The sequence below is a fragment of the Pagrus pagrus genome (genome assembly GCF_965226575.1).
Source record: "Pagrus pagrus genome assembly, chromosome: 8".
In the NCBI taxonomy this organism is placed as follows: Eukaryota; Metazoa; Chordata; class Actinopteri; order Spariformes; family Sparidae; genus Pagrus; species Pagrus pagrus.
In genome coordinates, this window is record NC_140192.1 from 2,758,824 (window position 1) to 2,771,990 (window position 13,167).

General features: G+C 43.3%; 1 protein-coding gene across 1 annotated transcript in view; it reads right to left on the reverse strand.

The window, feature by feature from the left end:
• zmat4a (zinc finger, matrin-type 4a) overlaps window positions 1–13,167 on the reverse strand; it is a gene marked incomplete at its 5' end in the record, with an annotated part of 106,783 nt that overhangs the window by 44,146 nt on the left and 49,470 nt on the right.

Consider the following 13,167-nt stretch of genomic DNA (forward strand, 5'->3'; position numbering starts at 1 on the left):
AGGAGAGGAAAAACAGTGGCCCGCCAGGCAGGCCGGGTCAAGAAAGGGCTGATATTCAGAGAGGAGGAAGAGGAGGAGGAAGTGAACTCCATGACTTCACTCAGATGTCTGTTTGCAGCACATACAGCCAGTGAACAGCGTGGAGTGATCTGTGTGCGTGTCTTTACAGTTGAATTGCCTCAGCTTGAGACGAGCTGAGATAATGAGCTCGTTCACCTTCATGATGTACATACGGTTGACTTTGTGTTGTGTTTTCTTCGAATGCAGCTTTGTATACGCTGATAATTAACGTGTTTGGGTTTGATAACAATGCAATATTTTACATTTTCCACATTATTATATATATATAAGGCAGACTGAAATTCAATTTAGGTGTTTGTTTTGACTTGTGATTAGGGCCCATAACCGATGCACCCCTTGCACCGACCTTTCAGCCCTACCCCTAGGGCCTTCACACCTAGGGGTAGGGTGTCCTGAGTCATGTCAGGGTTATAATTGTTTGCTGATGTCTCTGTAGCTGTATCGTAGGGAAGTGGACTTGTTTCAGTTCCTTGAAGACGTTTCACCTCTCGTCCAAGAGGCTTCTTCAGTTCTAACTACCTGGAGGGGAGTTGCAGGCTTATTAGACTCTGTGTGGGAGTGTCCTTACAGAGTCATTAATCAAATTAAATTACTACATCATTACATTATGAAATATACTGATGTAGTGAAAAGTTGCTGCTCTTGGTAGCACTCCTCTAACCCCAGTGCAGACTGGCAGGGTAGGAGCACAGGTTGCTAAGGTTAGCCCATTAACCATCGCGAGTGGCCAGGTAATGAAGCAGTGTTCTTTATTATTTAATGACTTGATTGATTGCAGCAGTTGTGACCAAACTGTGAGCATTCATGCTTTTAAAAAGGGACATTGCATTCTCATAACACCAGGGTTGCCACTGTAACGCAAGAGAAATCACCACAGCTGAAGATAGCATGTTGGAAATGTCCGGTCTTATCCGTTTACACGACTACGGATGATATATTAGGAGACGTTGCTGTATGGATTTTGAGGACATCAGTACAAACCTGCTTCCTGACATGAGATGGAGCCATCAATCAGCTTGTTTGACGTGCAAATCCACATAACATGTCTGACAGGTGTGCACGCCAGGTACCCTGCAAGCCTCTGTGAGGCTGTAGAAGTGCGAACACATTCTACATGTGTCTTTGCAGAGGCATCATTTCAGCTTTAGATGCTGTAGTAGTGTGATTTTTGCAATCAAAGCTGATTTACAGCATTTGTTAACTAATTCATTGTTAACACATGTATCTATCTTCGCTGTCCAAAATAATTTGGACCGTAGCCAAACTAGTAACAAATGCAAACTTCTGGTTTGAGCCATCTACACACTGTTTGTAGTCATTAAGGATGCTGGATGTGAGCTGGCACAGCTGCCAGCTTACACTGACTCTATTTTAGAGCTTTTTAAACAGCGTTTAATTTTTTACTCTGCTCGGAAAAAAAACGAATTGGTTATTTCAGCACTACTCAATTACTCTCAGCACCACTCAATCGCTTTCAATTAGCCGGCAGAAGTACATTTATATTCACTGCATTAGTCTGTGGTCTGCATGCAGAGAGGAGGGTTTGTTCTGTCTTGAGGAAAACACATGTGGGTGAATTTTTAGGTGTTTAATGAAGTCATAAACATGACAAGAGGTTCTTCTCACTTGCCAATCATTGCACCTTTCATCTGACCATGTCTTATTATTTTACATATAAAGAAATGTGTCAATTCAGCAACTTTATACTCTTTTCAGGGGAAGACCACCTAGAGAGGAGACGAAGAGAGATCCAGGATGCTCATCCATCTTGGATTTAAGGCTGCTCCTGGCTGATATCTGGTCGCAAGAAAAACTGAAATGGGACATCAGAGACTGACTCTTGTTGATGGACAGTGTTTCCCAGATGTCGAACTTTTAATGTTAAGATGTCGACCACGTTATCATCGCCATCTTGTTGCAGGTGTTTTCATTTCCCCCAACTAAAATCCAAGAGATGCACAACATGTTTATGGTATATTTGAATATAATATGTGTTTGGTATCGATCTCTTCATCTAACTCTCAGCCAGGAGGCAAATAAGTCATTTTTAAATCGGCCATCTAATCCTTTACAGGCCAGCACACCACTTTTCCAAACTACATCCTATATATGTATGAAACTATCCATCTAACCTACTAACTTTCTCCATGACACCATGAGACAATATGACCCGGCCGCTGCTCTGGTGCACAAACTGTACACAGAGAAAGCCAAACTATTGATCAACCTCATTCCACCACTGTAACCGTGGGGAGAAATGCATGAAATTACCGAAATGTGACGCTGTTAATGGTCTGCTGGAGCTTTGAAATTGGAAAAAACCCAACAGCGTTGTTTATGCTTTGATGCGCTGGATCAAAGCAGCATTGATTGACTGAGCTACACGCCCCGACTGTATGTGACACGACTCATAATTATATTCCAGGGGAGCACAATGTTTGTTTACTTGTGAGGCATTTGCATACAGTACAGTCGCAGAGAATGCACACACAGCTCCCATCTGTTAAAGTCTGCAGCTACATTAACACAGGTGACGTTATACATTCACCTGTCTTCATCAGACAAACTGTTCTCCATCTCATTATGTACCCTGCACTCCCGCCGGAGGGGCAGGTGACTTTTCACCGAGGCCTCACATAAACACGCAGCATGATGAGCCAACATGTGTCCAACATGACACACAGTATATTTCATCGAACACTTAAACTAATGAAGAAAACAATTAAGCTAATTAATGATTCAATGATGAAAACTGCAGAACAGGCTTGGATATGAAGCCGTGCGTTACACAGGTGGCTGAAATCAACTCATGCCCCTCGACAAGTCTGTTTCCACCGCACGATATTTCAACTTTAAGATCCTCTATTATATTTTGACTGTTGTAATTAAGTTAAGATCTAGTTCGTTAAGCAGAGTCACAGTCGGAGTATGAGTGTGCTCAGGTATGTTTTACTGTAGACCTCTCTCACTCCGGACCCTCGCCGTGAGCAGTGTCTTTAACAAGGTGACATGCTAATAAGATGATAACATGGTCAGTATCTTCAGTTTGACATCTGGGAAAAACTGCTCATCAACACAGAGTCCACCTCTCGTCGTCCTGCTGCAGTCCTGTGCTCTGCTGGCTCAGAACACGGTCGGCCCGTCAAGTAAAACAGCTTGTTGTGCTGGAGACAGGTCTCTATAAACACGTGGGCACAGCAGTCCCTGTCCTGTGGCCGGCCTGAGTCCCATTCGTCCATTTCCTTATACGTTACATCAGCAAGTAGCAGCCTTCAATCCCAGCTGGATTAGTATGACTCCTGGATCTCTCCCCTCTCCTCCCTGGTGCGGTCCGGCTGGTCGGGATGAATGGGAGAAAGATGCCTTGGAGAGTGCTCTTACTCCAAAACCAACACTTCCTTTTCCAATGCTGATTAATGTGTTTCTGTCATAGGTCATTTGTGTGTTTCAGCGATAAAAACAAAAAAATTAACGGATAATAAAACAAAAATGTAGCTGCCTCTGCACTCGCTGCCGTTGCCATGTTCATCGCTATAAGATGCTGTGAGGCGATCAAAGCTTTGTCTCTTCTGACAGATGCATCAGCGTTACACAGCACCGCAAAAAACTATTGTAAGGAAAATGCAGCATGTGCTCAAGTCGATAGAAGGTCAGTGCCTTCTACTTTTAATAAGCTGACTTTGTCATTGTCAAGCGTTCCCAAAACATCTCTTCTCTGAGGGAACATCTCCTAACTTAATAACGGCTCAGATACGACTGAGTGAAGTGAAGAAAGTTGGAAAAACGATTTTACTTCTCGAGCTACAGGTAGGACCCAAAAACCTTCTCCTCTACCTCTACCTTCAGCCCGGTAGATTTCCTCCTGTTCGATTTTATACCCACAGCTTTGAGAACACATATTCATCCACGTCAAGCGGTACGATGACAATCGAAGAATAAAACATCCTGCAGCTGAGATTATCACATCGTAAATAAAGCCGCTGCAGACGTGTTTCACCAGCGGGGGTTCCCGTATTGGACCTTTTACTGAAAATGGTATTTGTAGTAAGCTGCAATCTAGTGCAGATCACCACTGTGCACGCGTGTGTGTGTGTTTGGTCTGTGTGTGTGTGTTGTGTGTGTGTGTGCATGTGTGTGTGCGGATGAGGAAAGGACAAAGACACACAGCTTTTCCTCCCACAGTGTGTGATAACTGAGGAGCACTGCTGCACACTGAGTCATTCCAACACACAGACACACAACCACACATACACACACACACATAGCCCCTCCTCCTGCCCTTGGCCTTGTCCTTCAGTAACTCTTAGCACACTCATGTATGCACACACACACACACACACAGACACACACACACACAGACACACACACACTTCTTTCAGCTACCAAGGTGGCAGCAGCAGCAGCACAGCCACTAGATTGCAGGATTTCATAGTCATAATGAGCAAATATATATTCAGGAAGAGACCAAAAATACACCAGGAGATGAGACGCCACCTCCAAGTAGGAAGGATCCATAATTTCATGGTTAATTAAAACTGGATAAACGAAGAGCTAATTGCAGGGAAATGTGATTAATGAAGCGGCGGGTCGGTGTCGATGATGCCAGATTGACAATCACAGTTAAACATACAGAGAGCGGCTCGATCGCTGTCCTATATTGTGGATCTGGGGTGGTTACAGCGTGTGCAGCGGAGCAATAAGTCTAATGTGATTTGATTACCACAAGTATCGGAACGGTGGAGGAATTTCTGATAAGCTCAGCAGCATATTTTGAAAATTATCTTTGTTTCTTTCCATTTTTGGTTTCCGGGAAAAAAAATCCATGAGTCATCTGAAAAAACGCAACATATCCAACCTCTGCCATATTTCAGCAGTCATGTGTGGGGAAGGTTCATTTTTTTTGTGTGTAGTCTGAAACCCAACAGTGAGAAATAATTGGAGTTCTGCATTGGCAGAATATACTGCTGCGCTGCACTTCTCTGAATATGTAACTGATGGAGGCAGGGAGACAGAGAGGGGGAGAGAAACGGTGCATTTTGAGAGGAGAAAGGGAGAGAGAGAGAGAGAGAGAGAGAGAGAGGAGGGGTCCGCCTCATTCCCATTCATGTGAGGCATAATAAAATAATCTTTTTGATTTGCAGGCAGTAAATTCTCTTTGCTGTCAGCGCCGTGCTGCACATTTTCATCTTGGTTTAAGTGAGGCACTGTGTCCCTGCCTGCCTGTGTTTGTGGCGTAATGTAGACGGGCTGTGATGTCTTTACTGCGCCGGACCGTTGTTGTTGTTGTTTTCTTTTGTGACTGCATCAGAACTGCCACGGCGTCGACATGCACGGGCTCGGAGACGCCGTCTAAGGAGGCAACGCTTTACTTTCTAGTGCTAGAGTCAACAAGCTGCACTGCTTCTTGAGGTAATAGCTTTACTCTGCGACCAGCCCGGACAGGATTGGCCTGATCCTTGGCCAGGCTTAGCACCGTATAATGCCTGAGCTAAATCTGGAGGTCAGGGAACTCTCACTACTCATGTGCATCTCCCCTAAGGCACATGCAGAAGAAGTAGAACAGCCAAGTGCAAGGGTAACCCTGCAAAAAAAAAAAAAAAAGACCTGCTCCCGACATAGCTGTAGACAATGCAGCCCATTGCTGCCAAGCGGAGCATACAGGGGAGCACTAAACAGGGCAGACACAGCCACAGCTGCTGCTGCTGCTGCTGCTTCAGCCACACGCAATCAAATGACCTTCACATTAAACAGCAGGCAGTGGACTCGCCTGGACTCACTTAAAATGTGTGTCACAAGGACACAGCGAGAGAAAGTTAAAGTGGCGCCACACGTTCTACTCTCAATGTTTTATTTTCCTTTTAAGGCCTCAGGCAAGAAGCCCTCGCACAAACACATTAGTTATGAATGATACACACACGTGATTTACTTCTTGCACTCGCATCGCATAGATGTGTGTAAGATCGTGTGATGAAATGTCTTCGCTCGTTCATAACTGTTATGTAACACGTTAGCAGAAGAAGTTTGATCCAAGTAAATTCCAGATGAAAATGATTTATTTCCACTGATTGAACGGTACCCAACAATGCAACCGCTGAGATCTTGTGATGCGATGAAAAAAAAAATGCTTCATCAAATATTATGTATTGTTCAGACAATCAGCTACTCTATCAAAACTGTTGACTATTTACAACCTGTCTACCACTTTATTAGACTTTAGTAGACTCTGTCTGTCTGTCTGTCCTTCACATATCTCGAGAACTGACTGATCTACTTCAAACTTGGCAGGTTTGTTGCTGATGACCCCACGGAAATGCAGTGTTGAATATGGTGCAGTTTGGATCTTTGGACCATCTATCTAGACTCAAGCTGGGCTCACACATGATCCCCCTCACATGATCTCATGGGGAAGCAGATGTAAACAAAACAGAGATTTGCGCATTGCAGTGTGAAAACGAGTCTGGATGAGCGGGGAGACGTGGTCAGCACAGGATTTCTATTCTTCAGTGAGAACTGGAGGTGAGATTTTAAGTTTCTGTCAAATCAAATCAATTTTATTTATATTGTCTCAGTGTTGCCTTCTTTTTGAGTGAGGAAAAACTTGAAAAATAATTGAAATAATAAAAACCCTTTTAACAGGGGAAACAGTAGCATGCTAGTCAAAGTTAGCCTCAAGGGCTAGAAAGGTTTATCATCGCTTGGCAGCACCGTCAACTGCTCCGGGACGCCTCGCTGATTGTTTGTAGGGTCCGGCTCGGAAAGTACCGATGCAATCATCCAGATTCTAAGTCATCAATATCAAACATATTTGATATAATCAGGGCCACACTTGTCGTTGTGGAGACTGCTCCAAGGGCGAGTCGGTGAATAAGCTGATGGGTTAATCACGAGGTTACACTGAACAAGTTAACACAAGCAACTGACGACACATTTCTACAGTTCAGAGGGTTTGCTGAGTCTGACTGAACACTTGTACGAGCACACCTCAAAGACAAAAAGAGAGATTAACGATAAGAATACAAAAAATGTTCTGAATAAAGCTTCTCGATTGACAGACTTGTCTTCATTCAATATCTGCCGCCTTCTCTTTGTCTTTTCACAAGGTTAAACATGTTCCTGCTCATCCTTATCTAAGCTCTTCACAGTTTAACATAATTGTGAACAGCAGGTTCACACTGTGGATGACCCAGCTGAGAGACTCGGGGATATTCTGATCAGTTACACCGACTCAGCAAAACGCACAGCTGTGATTACTGCACGTTCAGCACTTTCAGTGAATCATATGAAGCTGACATATTCACCCAAATTAGTTTTCCCATTGTTGGAGTCACCCCTCACCTTGACGATGAGGTCCAGACAGCTTCCTAAATAAATGCACAGTTCAGAAGTGATGATAAGCGTTGAGGCCTGCAAGAGGGAAGGTTGCACTGATCCTCTAAATCACAGAAATCCAAACATTCGTATTGAGCAACACAGGGAGAGCTGAACTCACAAACGTTAGATATTTTTGCACTCTCATTCTTTTGCAATCCTTCATTGGAAAACATCACAGACCACCCGGTGTGCCAGACGTGCTCAGTAGAGTTCAAACACTTCATTCTCAAACGGTTTCCTCTCGCTGTGAGTGGAGGGCAACGTGTCTGGTGTGGCTAATGAGTCGAAACTAGTCGAATTTGGATGGCAACTTTTAAGAAGACTCTGCTGGTGGTGTTTTTTTCTGTAGCGTTTCTAAAGCTAAATTGAGATTTGAACTTGCCGAACTCCTGGTCCCAAACCGACACGTTCTCACTCCCGACTCGTCAAATCCGACAGCTTGGTCAGAACCCTTCAGATTCAAATTATGACGCTCTACCTACTGCTATTGCATCAGTTTCACATGTGAAGGGCTCCACAGTCGAGCTGGGCTCAGTAGCTACTATGGTTGGACTTCAAAATAAAGCTTGCGGACAAACATTTCACCAATATAACTTTTGGACTGTTTGGTTTAGGCACAAAACTACTTGGTTAGGTTTAGTAGTAGGAAAGTAGTACCTATTACCAACCCAACCACCCCCTGACTTGGACATTTCTTGCTCTTTATACTACTATATAAGTCAGTGAATGTTCCTACCCGAGGAGGAACAACATTGTCACCTCTCTCACACCTTCCTGTAGCTGGAAATGGTTTTCTTTCTAAAGACAATTCGCCGGATCCCTTATGGAGGTTCCCTTTATCAATTAGTTCATTGCCCTTGGACCTGTATTGTACCTCTGGACCCCTGCCTTCATTCTGGGAACAATAATCCACCTTTCCTCACAGAGCACCAACTCACATCCATCCCCTTTACAAAGAAGCTCAGAGGACATTTGCACATTTAGAAGACAAATGGATGTGTGGTGTCCAGGTTACATACTGAAGGGAGCTGCAAATACAGTTAGGGAGGCAAAGAAGCATCATCCTCTCCTCGGTTCATTTTTCAAAGAGTAGAAGATTGACACTTCAGTACTCTGGAAAATATTTGATATTATATCTAGCAGTCTGAGGTGCCTTTATGTTTATTCAGCATTATGTTCAATAGAGTCTGTGTGCATTTATCTGTCAGTGGTAAGCCTTAAAGTGATATTTAACTGCTCTTTTTTGAAATGTCACGCATTACAGATGAGATTTAAAGTTTTGTTTCCGGGCAAAAGTGGCTAAAAATGCTTCAAAAGCAGCAGCTCGGACCAAAGTGTTCAAATCCATCTTCACACCCAAATCGGCTCAACAACTATAATGTCTTTCCCTGTCGTAAAATTATAGAGCCAACGCTATATAACCCAATAATTCTTTATCTTTTCATCTTCGAGAAGCAATACAAATAGCAGCTACACAGCTCTTATTTCCATGCATTATCTGAGTCATCTGGTTTTCCTTTCATCCTGTTTTTGCTCTGCGTATCTTTGTTTTCACATTATGTGAAGCCACCTGGCACGGCGTTCGAAACAAAGATACATGAGAGCAGTATGTTTTGTACATGCGGTACCTCCATCTGTGTGGTAGTGCAATTATGCAAATGTATTTTGCACATACATTACGGCCACGTGTGAGTAATAGTTTACACTTTCTGCGCGGTACATCCATCTGTAGACCAGACTATTGTAATATATGTGCTTGTCACATTATACATTTCCATTTGTCTGAATTTACAGTTCATTTACATACTTCTTTGTGTTGGTGTGTGGTGCATTTAGCAATTCATGCCCTTGACTCCTGTATCAGTACTCAGCTACTGCAAATATACTGAGAAAACTGTGTGTATTACTGCATTTGGAAGATAAATATAGTTACTATTTTTGCAGTTTTTGCAATGACACCACCATGTATTTCCTCACAATGGCAAGATAAAGTGGATAATTATCCTTACCCACAGTAACTGTATGCTGTGAATTAAAACTAGCAAAAGTACATGTCGATTGCACATTGTAATGGCTATGGAAAAGTCAGGCCATCGCAGTCAGATCTGTTCCCTATAATCCTCACTTTCACTTCGCTATTTTGTCTGCCAACATCCACGAAAAATCTCCCGGGTCCAGGCTGGCAGCCTAGCACCCGTTTCCACCTGCTTTAATGTCTTCATTACAGACTGAATGAATTAATAAACTCACTTCCTGTGTTGTTGGTTGTTGCTGCTCTGAGAAAAATGGAAAGTCATCCAGTTGGCACCAATAATACCACTTGGAAACACGAGGGTTGGACGGTTGGAAAGTGGAAACCCTCCATAGTAGAGCTGAGTTCTAGTTTTGAGCGTGTTATCCTTCCGTGAACTTTTATTCCATCCCTGGTGCTTTCAGGTCAAATACGCTTTACGGTGCATACATGCTATAAGAAATGTGTGTATTTGCTATAGGATGGATGTTGCACCATGTGTGCAGTATGTTAGATACTGCTCAAGGAGAGGTCGAGGCAGCGAAGCATAAGACTGCAGTCACTTCTTATTCAGTCAAGACACCTGTGCCGTCTCCAGTGCAACTGCTCCAGCTCTCCACCAGGGTCCAGTGGCGACGCTGCAGGCCTGATTTTAATGGAAACTGGCAGCTGAATAAACTGACAGGCGAACACCAGAAAACCAAGTCTGCACACGTGAACATTTACAGTATCATGGATATTACTTCTGCTTGATAAATTACTAAATCGTGCCTTGAATAGTAAGTGCAACATATAATACAATGAGAGAATATCATATTTAGATAATGTTCTCACTGATGAAAGTGTGGTGCAGAGAGCATTGATCCCTGAGAGGCTGTGGGGCAGAAGTGCTGCCACTGTCCTGCCACACAGAAAGGTTTAGATGTAAGATTAAAAGAGTTACGTTAAGGTGTCAGTCTTGAGATCTTCACTTTAGTTATATAAATAGCAGAAAATTGTTTAGCTAGCTTCAATCTCCTGATTAATTATTTTTGTCACTGTAAAAGCGTGGCTCTGTGGATGGCAATGTTGGTCTGTGGGAGTCGATCCTCCACTTCTCTCCAGACTGAAATATCTCAACAACTATCGGATGGATTGGCGTGACATTTTGTACAGATATGCATGGTTCCCAGAGGATGAAGCCTGTTGACTTTGGTGATCCTTTGACTTTTCCCATTTGTGTCACAAGCAGATCAAAGTTTCCATTATCCTGTGAAATATCTCGACATCTAATCGATGAATTGCTGTAACATTTGGTAAAGATTTATGGCTCCTAGATGATGTTTCCTGTTGACTTTACTGATCCTCTGACTTTCCCTGAAGTGTCACCACGAGGTTGCCAGTAGTAATTATAAGTGAAATGCCTCAGAGGCTACTGCATGGATGTCATTAAGTTTGGCACAGATGTTCATAGTCCCAATAATAATGATGAGGGCGAACTGTAGCACCATCATTGGTTTATGGTCAAATACCTGAAAACTAATGACATCTCTATTAGCCTTATAACTATTTTGTTTGTACCTCAATTAGCCAATTTTACTGTAGCAAGCTAATAAGCAGAACTAAGATGACAAACATTACCTGCTTAACATCAGCATGAGTATTGTCATTTTGAGCATGTTAGTACGCTGACGTTAGCATTTATCTCAAAGCACAGCTGCAACCTAACAGAGCTGCTAGCATGACTGTAGACTCAGTCCACTTAACAGAGCCAACAGGGACGTAACACCACCAGAATACAACAATAGTCTTCTACTTTTGGCAACAGAGCAGCTTCCGGGGAGCCGTTCTGGGTTTAAATGCTTTTTCAAGGGCATCTTGACAGCTATCGTAGAGGTAGGGGGCAGCTACTCTTTCACATGTCCCTCTTTCAGCTGCTGTGAGGGTTAAATCACCAACATTACTATCAAAAGAAAGATTCTCAGAGCTCTTGTCTGCATTCTGATTTTGCCTAGTAACACCTTAAGAATGACAACTTGAACAGGAAATACAAACTGTGTGTTGCAGATACTCCCATAGTGAGTTAGTGTGGCGATCAAAGAGCTTATTTGCCAGGAGGCCGTGTTTTCCTTTGGCATACATTTAATTTCATGTTGTATGCATGCGCAGCCTTGTAATCTGCCCTGAAACATGTTAAAACCAATCACAACCACGGTCTGTAGCCATCATTAGACCTGCTTACTGCATGTAGCTTTGTGGGAGAAGGACGTCTCCTCCTGAGCTGTTGTAACATTAAAACTACCATCTCCTGGTTGAGGTGGGCCGAACCCCGGGGATAAGACAGAACAAAAGGATCTGAGGAACCATCTATGCAAACTGTAGTTTTAACAAGTGTCTACAGCAGCAGAGCTTTCAGACAACACACCAATAAAGACCAATAAAAACACGTCCACCAACGGAGCTGCGATGGTTCCTGGGAGCGAGTGTGTAAACGTGGAGAGCTGTTTGTTCCCGGTTAACAGCGTCGCCTCATGCTGCAATTCTGCGAGGGGTATTTCATCAAACACCGAGCTGTCCCGGTTTATATTAGCTGCCTCTTGGATATTCAAGTCTATTTCTTCAATGTAATTTGGACGGAGGTAAGGGCAGTAATTCAGTGGATGCTTGGGAGCTCAGTGCGATATTAGGCAACTCCCAGGCAACTGTGAGCACACACGAGGAAATGATGAAGGTGCCGATGCTGGAAGCGTATTCGTCTTAACTGTGAGCTTCACCTGTGTCTTCTCATATGTGTACCTCTCATGGTGTTGTCCAACAGTTGCAGTATGGACTGTATCTAATTAAAGTTAGTTAGTTTGGTTATTCATTCTTATTAATGATAATATTGTTTTATAATGTCACAGCCTATGCCGGGGATTTCTGCAAAAATAAATCTGGCAACTATGAATGGTGGCCTATAAAAATACACTAAATACACCTCATGGGGATTCAACACAACGTCCTTCTGTGGTGTAGTTTAGTGTCTCACCATATGTTGGTGTGTATATACTTTCACAGATGGCATCAACACACAGACACACACAGCGTGACCACAACAGATCAGACGATAACAACAAATAGATCAGCTTGAAGTTGATTAAAGATGTGTAGCAGTCTCATCGTGTAAGACTTGCTATATTTTTTAATTTAGTCTGAGTTTTAAACCCTCTGTATTGATCGCAGTGCACTCAGATCAGCTGTGTGCAGGCTGTTGGAGACTGGCTCCTAATTAATGAGTGAAAGCAGCTTGGGTTGTTGCCCTCTCAGCCAATCAGGGTGTGACGACGCCCATTTTGTGAAGGCTTAAGAGAGGTGGGGAATGACACCCGGGTCAGACTGGTTCTGTCCTCGACTCACTGCAGACCTCATCCCAACAGACTGTCGGCCAGAAACTCTGCTCTGTTGGGGCCCAGTCCTTTTTTAGTTGAGGGAATTTGTGTGTGTGCTGACTGACAAAAAGCTATCAGAGATCGATACTCAGCATCTCTCTAATTATCAGTATTTTTTGTGTCTATTGCCAATAAAATAAATCTATTTAAATTGGCTCTGATGCTCTGACCTATCCTGTATCTGTTTAATCAGCCCCGCCCTGTTACCTGAGTTCTCCCCCATTTGCTTTCCCTCCACACCTGCACTTCATCTCCCTGTTTGTAGTGTTGTTCCCTTCATTAACCCTGTGTTTCTCC